At 41.6% G+C, this 24,518-nt stretch overlaps 1 long non-coding RNA gene across 6 annotated transcripts in view; it reads left to right on the plus strand.

The window, feature by feature from the left end:
* The window catches only part of LOC147001995 (uncharacterized), a 306,897-nt gene that overhangs the window by 165,571 nt on the left and 116,808 nt on the right, over positions 1–24,518 (plus strand). For 5 of the 6 annotated variants that reach the window (XR_015048925.1, XR_015048926.1, XR_015048928.1 and 2 more), the window contains 2 exons: positions 1,434–1,491; positions 1,712–1,857. This is a non-coding gene — a long non-coding RNA (uncharacterized LOC147001995). The remainder of the gene's footprint in view (positions 1–1,433; positions 1,492–1,711; positions 1,858–24,518) is intronic. The other variant, XR_015048927.1, reaches the window with a different exon arrangement.

Genomic DNA, 24,518 nt, shown 5'->3' on the forward strand with positions numbered 1-24,518 from the left:
CAATCTTCATTTATTTATTTTTTTAGCTATGATTTTATGCTAGCATGCATTTTTTATTCATTGCTTAGGCTGACCTAAGTTTATCTTATAGAGACACTGTAAAGTTTTAAAAAATGACCAAGGCCTGTTTTTTTTTTCTAATAAAAATTTGACCTTAAAAAAGTTGTCTTATGCCCAGTTCATCCAGATTACAGGGTATTGGGGACTGCTATCCTGAAAGTGTTTCTTGGCTATTCTAATAATAGAATAAAAAACACTAATATCTTGCCATCTTCACTGGGGTATGTTCAGGACTTGGCGTCATTCATGGTAAAAGTTTAAGATGTTAGTTGAATGAATGAATATGGCTCTTATATGTATAGCTTTTAATAATCTTTGGTGGGCCTTCATTTCCTCAGAAACCCTGTCTGGGTGGTCACATCTTTACCCACTTCCCATCCCCACAAAAATCTTAGTTTTTTTTTTGTTGTTGTTTGTTTTTTGTTTTTTGTTAATAAAGCCAGTATATGTCTGAGTGGAGGCTTCCCCTTCCCCTCAGTTCTTAGTCACAGTATTTTATTGACTTAACCTGAACATTTACTAAGCAGACATACTAGTGTTTTAAAACCCAGACCTCTAAACTCAACCTCATACTCAAATAATGAAGAAGACATGTAGATACCACTTCTAGCATGTCTTTCTGTTGGAAATCTAATTGTGTGTGTGTGTGTGTTTGTGTGTGCGTGTATGTACAAAATATAATTTGTCCAAAGTTCACTTTCATTTTTTGCTGACTCCAAACTCATATTTCAATCACCTTTCTACAAACTTGGCCTTTTCATATTATATATTCGAATATTAAATATGAATATGACTTGAGGTTGAAATTTTATTTATTTATCTATTTATTCATTCATTCATTCATTTACCTTTTTTTTATAGTATAGCACTGGGATTGAACCCAGAGCTTCACACACACTAAGCAAGCACTCTACAACCAACACAGTCCCTATACTTTTAAACTCTTTATCACCAAGATGTCCTTGATCAAATGACTGGTGGCCAAAGTGAGGACATCGTACAACTTGTGATAAATCTTGGCTTCACTTGCAGTTCTTTATTGTAGAGATCAATATCGTTTACCTTTCATTTCATTGCTTCTTTAGAGTTCAAGGTCAGCCAATGATAGATATTACTGAGCATGGAGACAGGGTCTCAATCATTGAGCTCCTTCAAGGAAAGAGCCATATCAGAAGATTATAAATCTCCATCCCTAAATCCAGGAACTGACCATGAGCAGATACTCAATTCATATTATTATATAGAACTGACAACTACAAAAATAATCCAAGTACTGTGAGACAGCCTTGGGACTTTGTCTACAACAATGGAGTCTTGGATAGGTTGACTGATCTCTGCCCTCTCTAAGATGAGTCTCTGGGCCTCCTTTACAGGACTAAGGGGAATCTGTGAGTCCTGGATGCAAGGCCTTAAGAATACTGTTTTTTTTAGGTAGGTAAATCTCTTTTCCTTATATAAGTAACCGTTCAAATGGTGGTATTCTTATGAATAATCAAAGCAATGAGACTCTCAGCGACTCACTTTTTTTTTTTGGACAAATTCCTACAGCCCTCAGTTTCTAGGGTTGCCCCCACTTCACATACCAGTGTGGTCATAGTTACTGGTGTAATAAAATTATCAACGTGTTAAGCAATGGCCTCTTAAATTTCAGAATCCTGAATCTCAACAGGAAGATCCTGGAGCCAAGCAAGTCAGCAGTGTTGTGAAATCAGTTAAGCTGGGGCTTCTGGCATGTGTGAGCTGCCTGCCACTCTTATTAATCTGAGGTAGAACACCCAGACAGAGCGTTTCAGAAAGGTTAGTACACGAGAATTCATTGACTCATTGTTGGTTGCTGAGTGACTAACAAAGTTACTGCACTTGTCTGTGAAAGAAAGTCTGCACCTTAACAGGGCCCGACAAACAAAGTTATCACACATGTACAAAGGAGCTGTTCATTGTCAATAGCTCACAAACCTGAGCAGACATCAGAATCACACAGAAGACTTAGTATAGGCATTTGAATTCTGTTCCCAAAGTCTCTGATTACTTACAAGGTGGGTTGGATACTAAGAAATGGCCACTAGACCAAGGTTAGTGGAGCTGGTGAGATGGCGCACTGGATGGAAGTGCCTGTTGTGTAAGCCTGACAACCTGAGTTTAATGCTCCCTGGAACCCACAGTAGAGGAAAGAATCAACTTCTGAAAGTTGTCTTCTGATTTCTAATGCATACCCATGACACATGCCCCAACATGACTGTGGCATGTACACACATACACACACACACATACACACACACACACATCATCATCATCATCAGTACAATAATAAGTATAAGTATAATTTCAATAAAAGAATTGGCAAGTGCTGCTGAAACAGAAATGGGTTGAGACAACAAAGAGCATAGTGCTCCGCTGGTTTCCTTAAGACACTAACAGTAGGGACTCCTTACCACGCAAGCATGAGGACTTGAGATTAGATTCCTGGCACCTCTGTGAGAAACTGGGAATCCCTGCACCACAGAGGGATAGACAAGTGGATTCCTAGAGTGCAATGGCCAGTAACCTAACAGAACCAGTGACATCCAGGTTCACAAAACACATTGAACTTCATCTTCTACATGGATGTGCACACACGTACATTCACAACTGCACACATATGTGTTCACATCCACACTAGCAAATATATACATACAGCATACACACCTATGATTGCCAATGAGGGGAAAGGACAATGTCCCATAAACTGACTTTTCTCTGAGATGACTTTGCTTTGTTCTAAGTCAAGCTCAAGCTTCCAGCTCCTTCCTGACTTTGTACAAGTCATGAATGTGGTCTGCTCCAAATTCATTCTTTTGTTTATTTGTCTTTTATAATCTTGTTTTGTGAGACAGGGTCCCATTCTGAAGCTCAAACAGGTATGTAACTCACTGTATAGTCTGAGATGACCTCAGCTTCATGGCCATTCTCCTGCCTCAGCATCGCAAACGCTGAGATCACAGGAGTAAGCCACCACATCTGGCTAAAACACCCTTGGATTAACTGAAAAATCTGTCATCGGAATCTTTAAAACAACAGAAGGAAGGTGTGTCTCTGTGCTCTGCCTGTGGTGTTTGCCACCAGTGGCTTATCTGGGCTATCATTAATTTCCCAACACAGGGCATATATTCAGGTATCCTACTTTATGATCTAAGTGGACAATGGACTATAATTCTCTATCAGGCCCTTTTGGGTGAGATTCTTATTTCACATAGGCATATGCTATATTACACTAGGGTCTTTTTCCGGAAGCCATTTTCATTGATTGACTTCAGCTCAATATCCAGTGCTTGATTTAGCAGTATGTGCCCACATGAAATAAGAACCTGACTCAAAAGGGCAAGATGTGATCGAGGCTCTTGTTGAACCTGCATTCTAGCAAAGGGAGATAGATAATAAACACAAATAAAACACATAAATCAATATACTCTGGTTTTGGTAGTGGATTGATTGTTCTGATTTGCCTTTTTGCTACTGTGATAAAATATTCCAAAACCAACTTGAATAAGAAAGGACTTATTTGGTTTATATTTCCAGTTAACACTCTCTCATTTAGAGAAGTCAAGGCAGGAACTTTAGTCAGAAACTGAAGCAAAGACTCAGAGGAAAGATGTTTACTGGCTTGCTTCCTCTGATTCATGCTTAACCAGCTTTTTCAAACAACCCAGGATAGCCTGTTTATGGGTGGCATTGCCCACAGTAGGTAGAGCCTTCCCACATTAACCAATAACCAATCCCAGAAGACATGGCTCTGAGCCACATTGATCTGGAGAACCCTTCAGTTGAGACGTTCTCTTCCTAGGATACTGCACTGCATAAAATTGAAAATGAACAATTAACCAACAAATGAATGGTGAATTTTATTTTTAAAAGGCAAGGTGAGGAATGAGGTCCAAGGCTGTGGAGGCAACAGGAGACTTGTGTGCCTGGTTGCAATTTTCCACAGGGGTACCATTAGAGCAGAGACCTGATGAAGGGGAGACCAAGACTTTGTGCCTGGGGCAGAGAGTCACAGACAGAGAAAATATCAGACTAAAGCCCCAAGACAGGGATGCACTTGGTACATTAGAATACACCAAAGAGGCTGGCGTGGCTGGAGTAAAGACTGCAAAGTCAAACTAGTAGCTGTGTAAATCACTAATAAAGACTTTTGGTTTAATAATACAGCCAGAGTCACTCTAACACGTTAGGGAAGAACTATGTTTCCCAGAAGGATCTACTGAAACATTATGCAGATATTAGGCTGAGCAGGAGAAGGATAGAAGACAGGAGACTCTGTAATTAGCTAAATCACGAGATAAAGCAACTCTGGTCTTGGTTGGCCACTGGAGGTTTCAAGGGGTTGCCTGGCTCTCGTTCCTTTTTTAAGTAGAATTTAACAGGGTTTCTTGGTAGGTTGGATATAGAGGATAAGATACAAACAATTTAAAAACGGAGAAGAAGCCAAGCTGTGGTGTTGTCACCTAATGAAAGATATGAAAATACTATTGATTAAGATGGCTATAGAACAATTGGGATTCAGGCTTTGGAAAAACTGAGTTTGACACGACTATTAGAAAGCTGGTTGCAACTATTAAGCTGGTTGTCAATTATGCATGTGTGAAACTATGTTGAGTATTTCCGCATTAAAAGTGTAGATTCAGAGATAGTGAGATGACTCACGATTAAAGATACTTGCTACCTGACCGGAGAACTGAAATGTGGTCCCCAGGATATACATGGTAGAAGGAATGAACTAAATCAGTTAGTGCATGATGCTCTAAGACCTTACATACCCATGCATAGGCACAAACACACCACACACACACATGCACACACATACTAAATAAATAAAAGGTAATATAATAAATGAAAAGTGGAGATATGGTGGGTTTTACATTGTTACTAAAACCATGAGGCAGAACGAGAATTTTAAGGGAGTGCTGTAGCTAAAACAGAGAGGACAAGTATGCTTAGTCCTGCTGGGTGGTGGTGGCACACGCCTTTAATCCCAGCACTTGGGAGGCTGAGGCAGGTGGATTTCTGAGTTCGAGGCCAGCCTGGTCTACAAAGTGAGTGCCAGGACAGCCAGGGCTACACAAAGAAACCCTGTCTTGAGAAAACCAAAAAAAAAAAAAAAAAAAAAAAGTCAAGAAAACAAGGTGAGTGGAAGGAACAAAGGAAGGAAGGAAGGAAGAAATGAAAGAAAAAGAAAGAAAGTAGAGAAAGGAAGATAACATTAGACACGGAGAAGTAACTACTTGCATAAGATTCAGTATCCTGTTAATCAGCAGTGGAAGGGTCTTAGGGTTAGTGAGATAGCCCAGTGGGTAAACGCCCTTGCTCAGAAAGCATGGAGACCTAGGTTTGGATCCTCAGCACCCCTGGAAAAGAAAGCCAAGCAAGCTGGGCATGGGTTCACGTGCCTGAAGCACTAGCCTTGTGACATGGAGACAAGCAGATCTTGGGAATGCACTGTCCAGTTGGCCTAGACAAAATTAGAAGCTTTCAGTTCAAGGAGAGACCCTGCTCCAAGGGGACAAGGTGGAGAATGATGAACTAGGACATCTTACTCTTATATCCACATGCTCACACTGGTGCACACACAGAGGTATACACCCACATGCACTCATGCACCACAGGTACACACATTTGCTGCCCCCCCCCCAACACCCATAGACGGAAAAATAAATATAGACATAGAAAAGAGAGGAAGTGTCTCAAGTAGAGGCCAATGAGTAATAGCATCAAACACCTTTGCTAAATCCAGTGCTGGGAAGAATGAAAATTACTAGTGGGGTTCCACAGCTGGACAATGCCTGACAAAGTGGCTTCTGAAAGAACGCTCTAAAACTTGGACATCTCAAGAAAGCCAGTTCTTGAGGAGCCAAAGAAACCTGTTCATGGAATCTGTTTCATGGAAACAGGTAGACAAAAAACTAGGTCAAGCCAAATGTTTCTTTTGTTTGAGTGTGCTTAAAAGAAATGGCAGTAGTACGTGTGGAGATAGAAGTGTTCTCGTAGACAAAGATGGGTTAATGTTTTGGGGACAGGTGGGAAGAATTCCTTAGGCAATTTTGCTGGGTTTGCAAACAGGGACAGTATCTAGTGTCCACACAGAAGATCCGGCTTCAGTTAAGAGACAGTTAATTTTCCTTAGTAGTGACAGCTGTACAGCTGGTCGGGGAGTCAATGGAAGGTTGAAACCCTGTATACAATTTCTTTTCGTTCCTTTAGTTTCACCACAAAGTAGGGAACAATATCTCTGAAAATCTCAAAAACTGTTCAAAAGAAAATAGGGCCTGAGTATAAGTAAAAATATTTGTTCAAAAAAATAAAATAAAGCCAAGCACAATAGATGAAGTATAAGTATAAGTATAGGGCATTGTTCTAGGTGGACCAGTGGATTGGGGTTTTTCAAAAGGGAGTCCATGTCTTTTTCTCTCGGGTGTCTGCTTTGCTGGGACACGTTTCTCTGGCCAATAGAGTCTTCAATGCTCTGCCTATATCCATCACTACTAATAACTAGGGATCTCTGCATGAAGAGTTTTTAAGGCTGGTATTTATGTCCATGGTTGTTCGGAGTGTTTATATTGATATTTGAAGAAAAATATTGAGGACTCATGCCAGTATTAAACTCACCAGACTGTAGTAGAAATGAGATTATTGTGTGTAAAATACTTACATTATTGTACATGGCTCATGGCAACTCTAAATAAGCTATAAATAACATTTAAATGAAATGTTAAATGAAAGCACAATTCTTTAAGAAATACCCAGCAAAACTGATCAGAATCAGGGAACTGCTCTTTCTTAGCTATTTTTCCTTTTGTTTTCAAAAGGTGGGTATAAAAGGTTACTACAGCCAGCATTACTTAGTTGAGAACCAAGACTAAGCCACAGACCTCTTTAAGAGCCATGTGGGTACAAACACACTGTTCACTTTTATGCGTCAGGCACAGGGGTAAGCATCTTAAGTGCACATTTGATTTGGTTCTTGTGATAGGCCTGTGCCATAAGTTGTATTAACCCAGTTGTATGGTCAAAGAGATTGAGTTGGGGAGACACGATTAGGCACTTCAATGGGAAAGCTCCCTGCAAATTGTTAAGTAAATTAAAAGACTGACCCTATCTACTAAGCTGTCCATAAAAAGAGCAAAATCTCTGACCAAGGTCACTATGGGATTTGATTCTTAAGCTCCAGGCTTCTTTTTGCTCTGCTAAGTTATTGACTTGCTCATCTCAATCCACCCCCAACTCAAATACCTGTTACTGGTTTGATCTGGGAAGTCAGCTTGTTGGAGGTGGTGACAACTTCATTGTTGGTCAAGCCATTGAGTTCCTACTTCTGAGCATGTGTGCAGAGCACTCTGGTATTGTTTAAGGCTGGGGGCAAAGGAAAATCATGTCGGATACCTTCCATGTTCCAGAAAACCAAACCATGTTTTCTTCAGAACCTGTCTCAACAGCATATTGTGCTGGCTGATGAAACATAGGGCATTTTCCCCCTCTTCCTATAAGAATGCCAAAATGAAGAGGGACAGGAAGCCTAAATCAACTGTTGATGTTGTTGTTCACTATTTTAGTACAAGAGGGTATCAACTAGATCCATAAGTATGCTTTTCTTCAAGGGAAAAACTGACTGCTATGGGTTCTGGTAGCTTTTTTGTAGAATTTTAAGGATGTCACAGCTCATTCATTAATGGTAATCAGTTTTTGAACATTGAAGAGTTTCATTATGAATGAAGAATAAATTAGCCGATAGAACATCTTTCAAATGTTATTTCGCACCTGACTTTATTGTAGCTCGAGGACACACAAACACACAAACACACACACACACACCCAAAGCAAACAACCGAAACCAAAACAAACCTAAATTCGAGCACTTTGAAAACTCAATAGGGAAGTGGTGAGTCTCCGCTTTTTACCCCATTTTTTGGGACGTGATAAACAGTAAATCTTGCAATCTGTCTGAAGCTGCCCACCTACTGTGAAGAAGCTATGGCAAGCATCAAAGTGCCTCATCCTTTCTAGGACTTGGCTCTCGGGTAGCATAGAACATTTTCAGTGGGGAATAAGGAAGACCACTGCCTGGATTTCCATTGGGAACTAGGTATGAAACAACGATGTCCACATATGTGAAGGATTCCCACTAAGCAAACCCACTCATCCACAGAGGCCAAGATTCAACAGGAGAAACCGAAGGTGGTTTTAGCACAGAGCTTAATGGCTAAGATTAGATGAAGATAAAAGCCAGCTACTTAGGGGTTGGGATCTTCTTTATCCAAAGACTCTAAAATCTGCTTCTCATTCATTAAGGACAACCTCCTGCCCTTACACCCAGAAACAGGTCATGGGTCCAGATGGGACAAAGGTCTTTCTTCCTCCACATCTCAAGCTTCATTTATACGTGTGCTACAAGTGATTGGATATGAGAATTGATTTGTTACAACACTTTTCTTGCCCACTGACCTACTCACCAGCTCATCTTAGCTGCTGTAGGAGGTCTGAAATCCCCAGAGAGGGAATGAAAAAAAGTGAGGGCCATCAAGATCCAGACTGGTTTTTTTTCTTTTTTTGGTCTTTTGGCCATCATCTGAGGTCATCAGTAGAGCCAAGGGTTCACGTCAACTTCTCTCACTCTCAGTAGCTTCCATCCAACAGTTCCTCAGACACGTTGTCTCAGTTAGAGTTTCCATTGCTATGAAGAGACACCATGACCAAGGCAACTTTATAAAGGCAAGCATTTGACTGGGGCTGGCTTACAGTTTCAGAGGTTTAGTCCATTATGATCAAAACAGGAAGCACTCAACATGCGGGCAGACATGGTGCTGGAGAAGGAGCTGAGAATTCTACCCTGATCCTAAGGCAACCAGAAGAGACTCCCCTTCTGCCTTGGCCAAAGTTTAGGACCTCAAAGCTCACCCCCATGGGTGATGTACTGCCTCCAACAAGGCCACACCTCCTAATAGTAGCACTTCCCATTGGCCAGGTGTATTCCAAGCACCACACTTCCCTGGTGTTTGTTTTCTGTGGTAGTTCAGTCTTGTTTTGAAGTTAGGGGAAAGGCTCAGTCTCCTTAGCATTCTTTCAACACCTACATTTAATTGTCACTCTTTGTCAAGTGCTGAGTCACTTCCAAAGCCTCGCAGCATTCCAGAGACAACTCATTCTCTTTACTTTCATTCTTAAAAGGAAAATTGGGGGGGACCCCTGAAACCAACAAAAAACCACCACCACCAATAATCATCCCCTTGAGGACCAGAAAAAGCTTATTTGAGGAAGGGCCTCCTTTGCAGATGCTAGGGCCTGCATTCAATCCATAGTTTACCTGTAAAAGCTCCTGCCTAGTTGGCCTGAGCTATTAATTCTGGCACTTGGGGCAGTGGGGGTGGAGCCAGAAGAACAGCTAGCTGAGCCTTACTGCTGAGCTCCATGCCAGTGAGGAACCCTATCATATAGGTGAACGACATTCCTGAGGATGACGCCCAAGGTTGTCCTTTGGTCTCTACACATATGTACACACACACACACACATGCATGCATGCATGCATGCACACACACATACATACATACACACACAAATCCTTTTTAGAAGTCTTCCTTTATTTTTTACTAACAGTCTTGTTTTTGAACGGTACTGAGAAGTTTTGGGAAACTTGACTACCTCACATCTCCATAGGTGAGAATAAGCTATATTTCTAACTATCATGCAAGCATCACTCAAGAATATTTTTCCAAATTCATGCAAAAGAACTGCCTGTTTGGTCTGTAAGACACCACCAGAAATTTTGAAGAGGCTTCCGTGCTTCTTGTGCAACACATCTTTGGGGGTAATCTTACGTGTGCCCTTCCCCTTCAACAAGAGCTGGGTTTCCTCCTTGGCAGAACATGCTAGCAGCTGGGTCTCATTTGCTTTGCAAGGACGTCTGAAGGCATTGCTATTTTGGAAACTGCTTAGCATATGGTATAATTGTTTTAAAGTACTTTTCAGTTTGCATGGAGCAGTCCCATTATTTCATGCAGTCATTTCTCATAGACATCCAAGATGATTTACTTTCACTTGTTTTTAGAGAACCGGAAGTGCTAAGAAAAATAACATCAGCTTGGGAGGGCAACTCATCTCACTCCTGAATGAATCAACAGACAAAATCGTTCCCTCAGATGCTTTAATACCTATGCCCAGGAAGCCTTGTGCCTTTTGACCTAAATAGGTAGATGGATAATGTGCTGGGCCACACAGACACACTTGGTACGGTTAGTCTTATGTCTGACCTGTTAGAGTATCCTATATGCTTACACATTGGGCCATAGTTAGAAAAGGATGCCATTTACCTATGTTTTCTTAAAGGTGGTATGGCGGATTATTTAAAGCACCAGACATAGAATCAAATTGTATGTATGTAAATCTGACTCCTCAACCCTTATAAGATTTCTGACACCCCCCCCCCTTGAATAACTTAACCTCTCTGGACCACATTTTTCTTTTTCTCACCTAGGAAACAGGAGGAGTAGTTGCTACCTTGCGAAAGCTGTATTGTGAGACTTACTTGACCTAAAGTGTTGCTAAAGTACCAAGCACAGCATGCTGTTTCTGGGAGGCCCTCAGTAAATGTTAGCTGCTCCTGTATTGCACATGTAAGATGGCCAACTGGTCATTTTTCCTGAGGTTGATGTAAGTTTGATCAAGATTGGGGCTGGTTAGTGATTGTCAGAGGTAATTGCTAGAGTTTTAAAAACCATAATAATGGCAAGCTCTCAGTCATTCCGTTCTTTAAAGCACAAAACAGTGATGCTTTCAATCCTGAATAATATAGAGAGAGACCTACTCACAGATGCCCCTGGCACTTCAAGGCAACTCTTTTTGAAATGATACCACACAAAATAAGGGGGAAAACTGGCATGGATTACTTAAAGTTTGGGATGAGAACAGTGTGTGGAGAAATAGGTATCTGGTGAGTTTCAGGAAGATTTAGAACTGAATGTTATGTCTCTGATTTCTATTTGAGGGAAACAGAGGCACAGAAGAACAAAGTGCCTTTCCCAGTGCCTTAGTTTCTTTTCTCACTGCTTTGTTCAAATTCTCTGATAAAAGCGGTTTAAGTGAGTTTGAGTTTGTGGAGCTCCCAGTTCAAGTCACAGTGTATCATGACAGAGAAGTCCCGACTGCAAAAGTTTGAAGCAGCTAGTCACAATATATCCACAGTGGAGAAACAGAGAGCAAGGCCTGCATTATAGTCTAAGATCCTTGTCAGGGGATGGTACCACCCAAGGTGGGCATGTCCTCCTAATTCAATTAACATAATCAGGGTAATTCTCTACAGGCAGGTCCACAGGCCATTCTCCCAAGTGATTCTAGATTCCTCCAAGTTGACAGTTAGCTTTAATCATCACGACTTGTTTACCCAGTAAGTGTGTCTTAATCATGCTAGGCTTTTCTGGGTACTAAAATGTATGCATTAGGGGGAGGTGGTTCCTACAGATGGAAATTGTAATTCTCTAGTGCAGAATTGTGGGTCATGACTCCTTTGGGGTCAAACAACCCTTTCTCAGTGGTCACCTAAGATCGTCAGAAAGCAGATATCTACAGTTATGAAGTAGTACTAATAATAAATTTATGATTTGAGGTCATCATAACAGGAGGAACTGTAGTAGAGTCACAGTAGTAGGAAGGTTGAGAACCACCGCCCTAGTAAGACCAATTTGTCCCTATTGGCCCAGGACATTCCCACGACAAGAGGTGTGTCCTAGGAACTAATTCAGTCTTGGGGAAGTCCCAGAGTGTCAGTCACCCTAAATCCATGCTTCTTTCTTTCATCTTGGTGTATTTACGGCAGGTACAGTAGACATAAAGGCCCCTTCACAGTTCACAGGCCAAAGACTATGATCAATTCTGAACATATAAGGTCCAATCCATATTTTAGGTTATTAGAGAAGAGCAGCCCCTAAATGAGTCACGGGACTGTCAAGTCTCGTGGATGAGAATTTTGTGTTCTACGTCATGCTGGTGCATTTACGTACATTTAGTACATTAAGCATATCTAGTCAGTGCTGTCACATTATGTGAGGGTGGAAAACATGTGATGTGAATGGCTTATATTTCTTTAAAAGTTTTATTTTACACCCAAGACATATTTTAGTTTGGAAGTGATCACCAATTAGGATACATTTGTCTTAGAAAACATCCAATGAAAACAGAGCAGTCTGAGAAAGATAACACTTTATTACCTTAATATTAAGAATGCGGAGAGAGCTCAGTTGGTAAGACGTTTGCCTCACAACACTGAGGATCTGAGTTCGATCCCTAGCACCCATGTAAAAATCTGAACACGGTGGTGGTGTGCATTTGTAATTGAAATGCTGGGGAGGTTGAGCCAAGCCAATTTCCTAGGGCTCCAGGCGAATTAGCAAGCCCTAGTTTCCAACAAGAGACACTGCTTCAAAGGAGTGGTGAATGGCTCATGAACACACACACAGATAGTAATACAAAATAGAAAAATAAAGAAGTAAATGTATACAAGTATAAAAACACATCACCGAGATTTAAGTTGAGGTAGTATTGGTGCCCCTTAGACATATGAAATTATTAAATAAGGATCCCACTCAGAGACTAGGGCATTTTCAAAAGCCCAACTTTTACAGTGTGCTTTCATGTCACACAGAGCAGAACTTTGAAACAAGTGTGCTTTTTCAGGAGAATTTAAGAGTATCTTGTTCAACCCCTCTTTGGGGGTTGTGTGACCGTTTCACAGGAGTCCCCTCATTGGAAAACACGGGTGTTTATATTATGATTCATAACTGCAGCAGATTGCAATTATGAAGTAGCAACAAAAAAATAATTTTATGGTTGGGGGAGGGTCACCACGACAAGAGAAACTATGAAAGGGTCACAGCATTAGGAAGGTTAAGAACCACTGGCCTAGAGGTAACCATCCAGAATTCAAATCAATATATGGCCTTTAACCATCAAAGGGAGACTTCCTGCAGACTGGTGAAGCAAAAATAAATAAATGTATATAATATGTATTGGCCTGGACAAAAACAACAAAAAAAAACCCAATCTGGTTAGACCCAGCTCCTTATGCTAACAGAAAGAAAGAGTGTACATGCAAAGAACACATAAAATATAACAGCTCATTTTATTTTCTTGGAGCACACAAACTTCTGACCCTTGGAAACTGTCTAAATATGTCCCACACTCCTTCTTTACCCCACAGGACCTACTGCAGCCCTGGGCACATGGAGGACACTTAATAAACTCTTAAGTTGTATTGAATGTCCTTTGTGTTAATAGTAAGTCCATGTAACATAATGAAAGCCAAGGGAGTCGGGGCACGGCTTACCATTCCACATTCAACGTTTCCCCAAGGAACCAACTGCTTTACCTCTCAGACTGAAGCAAAGAACTCATTCAGAAGCCGAGCTGAAGGCTGTTGGAGTTATTGTTGTTTATATTTCCCTGGACAGAGGAGTAATTATATTGGCTTCAAAGGCCTTTTCTTCTACCTTCCATCTCGGCCTGGTGGTGCAGGAAGAAGGTTGTTCTCTGTTCCTGAGTCCTGCAGATGGAAACCAGAGGAGGAGACTGTTTGCCCAAGGTCACAGAGTTAAACCTTCTCAGATACTTGCTAACCCCGACTGAATTTTCCCAGACCTCGCCAGAGCAAAATGGTAGATGATTTCTTTGGTTTGATTTTAGGTTAGGGGATGCTATCCTTCCCCGTAGCCTTTCTTTCCTTGTTCATCTTGATCCTAGCACGATCGAAACCACCCCACTTCCTTCTCTTGCTTTTCCAGGCTCCTGCACCTCCGCCTCCACTCTGAGACCGGAAGTCAAGGAAATCTTCCGGGTGGTTCCAAGTGATACATCACTGTGAGAATCTACGGGTCCAACCTGTGGCTTTTATCACAGAGATACATGCCTAGAGCCTGGCCCAATTCTCTCAGGCTTCAGTAGCGGGAGTTAGGCTTTGTTTTATGGTTCATTTAGCTGGTGAGGCAAGCAAGCTTACATTCCGGAGGAGAGACATAAACTGGAACGAACCGCGATCATAGCTCAAATAGGACTTCCTGGAAGACAGATTGCCTTTGGCTCTTAGAACATCATTCCCTTGATAGTAGTGATACAGACAAAAAGTAGAAAAATGATAGTGTCCTCTGAAGGCCTTATGAAGGTCAAAGAATTTTCAGAACTCAGTGTCACAGAGGGGGAGTCTGTTGGATATTTACCCAGGCCCCTTTCTTTTAAATCTTGATTACGCTGGTCTCTGTGAGGAGCTGGGATTTATGGACCAATGACAGGTGATTCTTATATAAGGATGGAATCTTGGGTGTGATAAATTTGGTCTTGAGAAGCCTCAGCTCAGACACTGCAGATGGCTGTGTCAGGGTGACAGAGTTAGAGAGTGGCAACCTGCTGGGCTATCGGCTGTGTGCAAAATGGTCACTCAGTTCAGAACTGTCTGTACCAATTTTCCATGGCCTCAAGGTCATGTCTAAGGACACCGCAGGCGTCACGTTCGTGCTAACAATTTTATCTGCTGCTCCTTTAGTCGCTGCCACTGGTTCACAAAGGGTCCTAAAGAGCGATAGAATACCTTTATAATTCAGGTCATTGTCTATTCGGACAACTCCAGTGAAGGGTCAATTCGAGGTTTGCAGCGTTGCTTACCACGGAGAATTTCATCAGGCAGATTGAGTTGGCTGAGGAGACATTGCTTGGCGCTTGTTTGCACGTGTTCATGTGTGTGCATGTGCATATATGTCACTGTCCTCTGCTCTTATATAATCCCCATCTGTCTGTTCTCACCATATCCCTTGCCTGTCATTTGCTGGTCTCCTTTCTACCCAGCCCTTACCCTTCTTCGCAGCATCAAGTCATCTACAAATAGGGATACTTCAATGTCTTCATTTCCTGGATACCCTTGTCTCATTACTGATACTCCCAGTATTTTCCTGATTTGTATACAGTTCATTTATCTTATATAAACGTTCCTATATTGAGACTTGCTCCTTCTCTTCCTAGTTTCTAGAGGGCTATTTATCATGAAGGGATGCTAAACATTTTAAAGGCAGTTTCCCATTGAGATGGTAATGTGATTTCTGTCCTTAAGTCTATTTGCTTGTTGTGTTGTGTTTATTGGTTTGCACATGTTGAATCATCCCAGCATCCCTGGGATGAAAACAAAAAGTAACCTTGGTCACGGTGTACTACCTTCTTAATGTGATCCTAACTTAGCTTTGCAACTGTTTTATTGTGACTCTCTGTGTCTATGTTCATCAGGGGAACTGGCCTACAGCTTTCTCGTGTGTCCTTATTGAGTTTTGATAGCAGGGTAGGACCATCTGTGTATAATGATTTTAGTAGTGAGTCTGTCTTTCCTATTTCACGTAGTTTAAGGAGCACTGATGTTGGCTCTTCCTCAATGGTTTGGTAGAGTTCAGCAGGAGCTCTTTGTGATGAGGAGACTTTTTCCTGCCACTTCTATCTCACTGATCCCTATAGATCTGTTGAGATTGTTTCCATCTTTTTTATTTACTTCTGGCAAGCCTTATGTGTCCAGGAGTTATTCTGTTTCTTCTGGATTTTTTTAGGGTTTCTTTTTTTTTCCTGAACTATACATTTTCAGAGTATTCCATAATGATCCCTTAGAGTCCTCTTCTTCAACTATAATTTCATTAGTTGCCTGTCCTCTTTTTTTTTGTTAGTTTGGCTAAATATTTGTCAATCATTTTTTTTTATGTTTTATATTCGATTGGTTCTGTGTCTTGAGATGTTAGCATTATTCCATCAATTTCTGCCTAGCCTCTGTTATTTTTTGCTTCCTGCTGCTTTTGGGTTTGGCGTGGTCATGTTTTTCTCAGACCTTGAGATGCACCCTTAGGATAATTTGAGATCTTGCTGGTTTTTTAATGTGAGCACTCACAGCCAACAGTTTTCCTCTGGGGACTTCCTTAGCCGTATCCCAGAGGCTCTGGTAGGCTGTGCTTCCTTCCAGTTTCATTTGATTCTGAAAACTTTTAGATTTCTTTCTTGCGATTTGTTTTTTCAAGGACACACTGGTTCCTTGAGATCATCCTGCCCAATCTCTTTGCATCTGTGTAGTTTGTAGCTTTTATTGCTGTGAGTTTCTAGATTCAGTTCCCCCAGTTTGATAGCATGCAATACATTATTTAGGTTCTTCTGTGCTTGTGAATAGTTGCTCTGTGACATAGAGTGTGTTGTATTTACAGTAGGTTCCATGGGATGCTAAAGAAAAATGTGCACCTCCTATCTGATAGGTGGGATAGTCCTAGACACCTGTTCAGTCCACTTGATCTGCAGTGCTGTTCAACTCTAAAGCTTCTACACTTAGTTTTGAAGACCCGTGTAAAGATGAGAGTGAGCTATTGAAGTCACCAGGTTTTATCACACCAGGATATATGCTTCTTGTTCTGCTCATCGTGTTTGTTTGATGAAATCAGGAGTCACAACATTTGATATCTAGATTTCCAGTTGTTAAAACTCTTGACGACAGCCAGGGCTATACAGAGAAACCCTGTCTCGAAAAACCAAAAAAAAAAAAAAAAACTCTTGACGAAGAATTGTTCTCTTTGTTATCATACAGTGGCCTTTTTTATTTCTTCAGGCTTGTTTTGATTTGAAGTCTATTTTGTCAGATATCAGAATAGGTACAGCAACTTGCATTCTTTTTGGTAGATTATCTTCCATTCTTAGACACTCTGTCTGTGGGTGTCTTTGGTAGTAAGCTTTCTTTGCTGGGGACTGCAGGTGATAGATTTCTTGTAAATCCATTCAGCTACTCTGCATCTCTTTATGGTGCTAAGTTGAGGCTATTTCCATGTAAGGCTATTAGGAGATGTTTTCTGTGAGGTCCTGTTATTTTGTTGGTTGTTGACTGTTTGTTTATCCTTTCCTGTCCTCCTGCTAATATTAGAGGTTTGCTGGTTACTACTGTGCTGGCCGTGGTGAATTTTTGCTGCAGTTCAGATCTCTGATGATAAAGTAAGACTCTTGATTAGAGTATAGCAAGAATTCCAGAAGGAAAATGCTCACAAAGAAGAGAATTGCGTTGGAGTAACAATTTTCTGGGTCTTCAAAGCTTGGGATACAGGAGTTAGGGAGGGGGTGAGCTTTTCTCATCCTCAAACTATGGATGCAAAAGTCAAGGGGTGAGTAGAGATTTTGGACTCTGGTCTTTCTGATGATATAGGCAAGTCTGGAAACTGATTTGAACAGAAGTCTGGTGTACACCATACCTGTCTGCACATTAGCTCCTTCCCTTCTTCACATCCTAGGAGCTTTTGTGATCAGAATGATAGCCTTGGAATCTATGGGCTGGGCAGGTTCCTTCACTCTTGCCCAACTCTCCATATTTATTACACTGCTTGGGGTAGCTGATGTTCTCACTAATATTCTACTGTGTAGGGAGAGTGGGCAGCAACTATGGTATTGAGAACAGGCTAGTGGAAGACTTGTCTCATGCTATTGAGGTTTTCTAGGTACTGATCAGGTATTTAGAAGGATTCAAATCAGAGCTTGTAGCTCTTGTAGTGGCCAAGTGACTTACAGCAGTAGGTGACTCAGAGGTTGGGCCACCACCTGTTGACCTCAGGTCAGGGATACCAAACCCCAGTGTTGTTTCCAGTGCTGAAGCTGCTTCTGGCAACTGAACACAATTAGGCACACCACTGTCTGAGCTCTGGGCCTTCTGCATTCCTTCTAGCTTTCTTGTCTGGCTTTCTTGTTCCCCCTGTAACCACCTCCTGTAGAGTGTTTCTTTAACTGGGACTATGGAAGGATTCCCTGACCTGTTTTTTCCCCTTTCCTCAACGCCTTACAGTTGTGCAGGCTCAGTTTCAAGCAACAAGTCCCTTATCAAGAGGGCACCAGGCTACCGCCTCTGACTCCTGAATAGCAAAATGGAATTTCTCTCTGCTGCCTACTTGTGAGCAGTGTTTGCAGAGGGAATGGCTTTCTCACCAAAACCTACAGCTGGAGTTGGGGCTTGGGAGGGCACTGGCTTGTCCTACGGAGAGGATTAGCAGTCCTCTTAACCAGCACCTTATCTTTGAGATGAGGCTTCTGCCTCATGCCTCCTGCTCATGAATCATCTGCCTAGAGCTGAGATCATCCTGGCTCCTTTTGTCATCCCCCTCCCTCCAAGACAAGGTCACATTCAGTGTTTAAGGAAGAATAACCTTGACCATCTGACCCTCCTGCCTCCACCTCGCAAGTCGGGTGATTGCAGTCATGGCCCATGGCAGCTACTTTATGTGGCAGTTGGAATTGAACTCAAGATCTCCTGAATGGTAGCGAAGCACTCACCTGCTAAGCTAGGAGCCAGTCCCTTGGCTTACTTCTGTTTGGTGAGGGGGGCATCTTTTTCTTGGTGATTCCAGCTGTTCTTTTACTGCCTCTGGGAATTCCCAAAGCGTTCTCGCTTTGATGCAGTCTGTTCTTTTTTATCGACTCTCTTCCTGAAGCTTGCTGCACACGGAGGCAGCTTCTAAGCCACCAGTTTACAACCAGCTCTCTTTCTGAAGGGATGTTTTCATATTAAGTATAAAGTCATCTTATAGCAGGGAATCCTATTCTTTGTAGTTAAGAAATAATGAAGAGAGCACATGAATAACGGAAGCCTTTAAGTTACGAAAGCACAATGTGTGAAAAGTTTGTCGTCCAAGCTTGACAGTGGGCTTCACTGGATATTCATAAAATCTGTATCTTCATTACATCTGTAAAATGCTATTCAAGGGAATATAAAAATCCTATTCATGTGTGCATGTTTTAGTTCACTGCCAAGTCTAAAAGAGGTAGCAGATGAATATTTGTTAGATGGATGAATATAATACTTGTATTACAATAAAATAATGTCATTTATATCATTCAATAATGGAAGCATAACACTATGCCACATAATGCAAATATGTATTAAACACATATCTGAGGCTTGGTTGATAGACAGGTCACTTCTCCATCAGTGTTCTGTGACAAACAGAAGTTTTATAGCAGGGCCCGAGGACTCGACTTGAGATTAAGAGCACATGCTTCTCTTTCAGAGGACCCAAGTTCAGTTCTCAGCACCTAGCCTTGGCTAGCTCACAACTTCCTGTTATTCTCGATCAAGGAAGCTCCACACCCATTTTGGCCTCCACAGACACCTGCATTCCTATGCAGATACCCAGACACTGACATGCATGCACACACATAATTGAAAATAAAAATAGAATATTTAAAAAAATATTAGAAGATACAAGGGTGAAGCTTTTGAGAAGGCTTTTATGAATGTGTGAATTGCCATTTTGTTAGCTTTTGCAATTATATTCACTGGCATAGAACAGTTCCCCAGTGGCCCACAATAGCTGTTTTCTCTTGTCCTTTCTCGATCTCAAAAATCTTGTCTTTCATAGTGAAAACCAGGAAGCAAAACCAGAATGGCATTGGCCTGCCTGACTCAAGACCATGGAATGGGATCAAGTCAAGGCAGAGGCACTTGCTTCTTGGAGCTACAGTGTGATTGTGCTCGGTCAGTAATGTAGCACATATGAATAAGAATGACTAAGCTTGAAGATGTGGAGTAGCCCAATAAGGCCATGTCCAGGGCAGGACTGGGATTCAGCCCCATAATGATGCCTATAAAACTGGAATCAGCCTCATGGGGATTCCTGTGTGTCTCTACACAGCTCTGGCCAGAGAGTCAGCCCTGAGAAGCCCAGTGCTTGTTGATGGCACTGTTGGAGATCTTTTCTTCTTGCTTCTTCACAGTACTCTTATATACAGACTGACATAGGGAGGTACCCATGCGTATGTCTGTTTATGAATAACTGTTTCACAGATACTAAGGTCAAGCTCTATGACTATACCTTTGTCACAGGCAGACCAGAATGGTCATGGTACATAAAAAACGTAGAAGACAATTGACTGTCAGACCAGAGAGTTCTGAGTGGTTAAAGACAGAACACCTTGCTTTTCTTCTTAGCCACTTTGACTTTCAAGGTCTTTGTACTTGAGTTGAAACTTTCATTCTAGGTCAACATGAGAACTCATTTCTATTCCATTTCTAAGTAGTTTTACTAAGTGTTTAAAGTTCCTGTGATTTCTTTCTTGATAACTTCTGAATGCCTTGCCTCATTATCCTCTCTCTACTGTACTTCCTTATGGAGCATCAGGCCCTGGTGTGAAATATTACATTGAGTGGCAGATGCATGACAAGAGGTAGCTCCAAGGGGTAGGGGGTAATGTCACAAAAGCTTTCTGCTTATTTGTCCTTACTAGAACATACTGAAATACTGCTTGTGCCGGGGACCACGGTCAGGGAGGTCAGCCCACACTTGAGTACAGGCATCTGAGTACTTTCAGTGGAGTTGATCACATGGGAATGTTGAGGGTTTGGGGCTGGTGATATCAATGCCACAGTACATGAAAGATGTCTGTTTGCTATAGCAAAATTTGGCAACATATTAAGCCACCAATTTAGACAGTGACTAATATCTAGAGTCCATTTGTCTTTGTAAAAAGTTCCTTGTTGAAAGAACAGATGGGTTTGCTGACTCTTCATAAGTCTCCTCTGTATTAGTCTTTTTTTTCTCTATCCACTGCCCCTTCGTGCCTCATTGACACCTGTGTTTAGGTGTCATTCTCTCCTTGTCCACTGACAATGCCAAGGGGTGTTTATCCCAGTCACTCTTCCCATTTGAGTGGGGACTCCATGCATCCCTCTTCCCTTACCCTCATGTGATTCTGCTATAAAAGTTACTGGTTTGTAGCACAATGACCGGAACAAAATGGGATTCAATAAATGCTTATTGGATGACCACAACCTAGATCCAGCAGAAAGCACGTTTGCTCACTATGTGGCATGTTTGCTAGCATTCATTCATTCATTCATTCTGCTTCTGCCCTCTTCAACATCAGATTAATTTCGTCTCTATAAGTCCTGGACACTGCTTTCGATGCCAGGATGGTTGAGACATGAACCCTCTGCCGTAGAAAGTTCAGAGGTGGCTGCACTCATCATATTGTTCTTGAGACTGTCAGCCATGGTTGGTGATCACAGACACTGTGGGCAGAACCTTGAAGTGGCTCTTTGTGGGAAAAGATAAGGGAGAAATAGATGCTCATTTCTGAGGCCTTCATAGCCCACAGGGAAGCAAATAACTAAATGCATAAATACATAAAAAATACAATGTATGCTCAACAAAAGGAAATACTGGTGGAGACCAGAATAGATTGTAATTCTTACAGAGATAAACAATAGATATCTTTTCTTTCTTGTGTGAAATACCCCTGCTTCTCTCAGTGAATACTTAACTCATTTAATATATATATATATTTTAATATATCTTTATGTTCAATATTATTTCAGAGCTGGGTACTTAGCAGTCAATAGGAAATAAGCAAGAGCTACTTTTAATGTTGAGGCAAGCCACTAGTGCCTGACTCATGGGTGAAGGGAGATGGGGTGAGGAGGGTGAGCAGAAGCAAAGGTGGTAGGAAGGAAGAAGTGGAAATAGTGAACAGGGCTTAGCATCCAGGAGATCCTCACCGGTCCTGTGCTTCCAGGTCCAAGACGTCAAAGATGATGGCTACAACTAAGATTCTAACTTTCTTCCTTAGATACTTTTAAAAGAAAACACTAGATATTATCAAAGTGACTGGATGGGTCTTTACTCATGTTGGGCTTCCATAAGCAAAGAGAACACTCTGGATTATTTATGAATTTATATTTTTAGTTTATAATTATTTGTGTATATGTATCTGTGCATGTGTATGCAGGTGCCCACAGAGGCCAGAAAGGGCATCCATTCCCTGATGCTGGGGTCAGAGGTAGATGTAAGGTCCCAAACTCAGGGAACCAAACTCAGGCTCTCTGTAAGAACAGTAAGTGCTCTTAACCACTGAGCTGTCTCTCCAACCCCAATCTGAGTTATTTATAAAAATCAGAAATTATCTCATACTGCTTTGGAAACTTGGGAGGCCAAAATGGAAGGGTCTGGTGAGGAATGGATTATCTGGAGGAACTGAAAGAGAAGACCAAGGGACCATGTGCTCTGTAGAGCTCATTCTGTGGGGACATGGTCAAGGAGACCTTATGGCTTAATCACCTCTCAAAGTCTACTTCCCCCACTTCTCTGTACTACCCTATTGGCAGTATCTGAAGTTTAGAGGCAGGGCATACAAACCATAGCAATGAGCTTTGTAAAATGTTGACAGATATCAGTCCCACCACCTAGGTTACTGTGGAAAGGGTCCAGTTTGCACTCTGAACTCTGACCAGTGATGTCCAATAGCACTCCTGGCATTCAGACTCTATCAGATCCTTCTGTAAGAGGTCTTCTCCCATGATGCAGTAGAGAGATGCATCAAGCATGTGTTCAGGCAATGATTACCGACTTGGTAATCATTATGCAGCATCCTAGACCCTAGGAATTCATTAGCTCTGAACCATACACCTCTTATTTCTGTCAATAATTTTGGCCTTTTAAGAAAATAGGGTAAATTTCAGACATCTTTCAGAAAACCTTTAGATCCTATGACAAAAGGACTCATCATCCATTTTTGAGGCTTGGTTTTAATTCTGAAGGGTAATATAGAGCACACAAATAGCACAGGAACTTTAGAATTAAATGTTTGAAGATTCCCAAAGCACAGTGCGCCCAGCCGCCCTAAATCCCATCTCATCACTCCATGTTTCTGTGCCTACAAGCAAGACCAGAGCTTACAATGACAGCTCACTCCACTGTCTGAAAGCAGCTTTTCAAGCATACTCTGGTGTATCTGAGTCACACGCCAAGGGACTCTAAGACCATTTCATTCAGCTGCCTCCTTAACCTTAGGAGGCCCTTTCATTACTTTCCCAACTTTATACTCAAGGAAACTGGGGCTCTGGGTGACTAAGTCACCCAGCCCATTTCCTTAATCAATCAGGTGAGGGTGACGGTTCCAGATACAGCAGTCCCACAGGCCTCTCCCTTGGCTGAGTTCCTTCAGAAGCTCTGTGTGGAAACTCAACCTTTTTGGTCAGGAATTTTCTCCATTTTTTTTCAAGCTCTTCTCCATTAGAAGACTAATGGATTTTGCCTCCTAAGTCTCAGAGTTTTTGAGGATACTAACACTTGCCATTTCTGGGTCTTACCATTCTTAGAACCTGACAAGAGTCCCTTGGCTGTTAGTCACATGAACATGGCTGCATACATTCTTACTACTCCATCTTTGCCCAGGGTGGGAGAGGAATGTTTTATTGGTGGTCCTCATATGTATTTGTGTGTGGGACAGTATTTGTTATAGTTATTATGTTAGGACATGAACTATATATAAACAATCAATGCATTAAACATAAAACCTGTATGTGTGTATAACAACTTAGAATCAGTGCTGAGAGAGTCCCTACTCGCTCATTTTAGTAACTAATAGAGTAGCAAAGTCAAATGACAGGCAGCCCTGTGTTTAAAGATGTGCAGCTGGTACCTAGTGGATTCAGGGCCGCTCATGTCAGAGCTAAAGAGTCCTCCTTGTGCCTCAATTCAGGCAGCAGGGGCAGCCAGGGGTAAAACAACTCTGTCATTGAAAGTATCATTCAAAGGCAGCCTGTACATCACAGCAAAGAAGTGAAATCCCAGAAAGGTTAACAGACTCCGGAAAAGAGCTAAGTCTTCTATTCTGAGACTTGTTACCTATGGCTGGAAAGGAGCTACCTCATAGCACACACAAGACACATAGTCTAAAGTTATTCTCTTAATTTGCTTAATTTATTCTGGTGCTTACACCTTATGTGGTCAAATTTTTCACCTCAATGCAAACGATTTGTTTATTTATTTATTTATTTATTTATTAATGCTTAAGCATTTGGTTTCATAACCAAAAACATTTATTGGCAAGACCAATATCAATAACCTCTATTGGGTTTTATAATATATTTATTTTCAAAGGATAAAACTGTATCAAAGGGATAAATAGTCTGAGTCCTTATTCAGACAGTTTAAATTCAAGCCCAACATGGTTGCTGTCGTTTGAAGGGATTGGTCACCATGTATTCTCATGTCCAGATACTCAGCAATGTTCTCCGAGTCCTTGGAGAGAGGGGGAAGACTTTGATATTTGATTCATACAATCCTTATCTGCAATGTAACCAATGATTTCTTGTGGACACATTAACTTCTCTACATCTAGATCAGGAACTTCAAACCCAAATTCACATCCTATGGCCATAACAATCTCTACTTGGTCCAAACTGTCTAAGCCCGGGTCCTTCATAAAATGCACCTCCCAGCCTTGAGGAAGGGAGTACACCCACAGTCAAGGTCATCTTAGGGTCACTTCGCTGGCGTTGAAACAAGCAGCTTCCCAAGGCCTGCCTCCTTCTGGCACAAAGACAACTTAGAACAAATAGGAGCCCATTTCAGAGCAAGCTCTGTGAACGACCCAAGTTTGGTGAGAATCAGCAATGTGCATCCTT

Source organism: Mus caroli, unplaced genomic scaffold, assembly GCF_978045245.1.
Source record: "Mus caroli unplaced genomic scaffold, Mus_caroli_1 scaffold_11, whole genome shotgun sequence".
NCBI classification, from domain to species: Eukaryota; Metazoa; Chordata; class Mammalia; order Rodentia; family Muridae; genus Mus; species Mus caroli.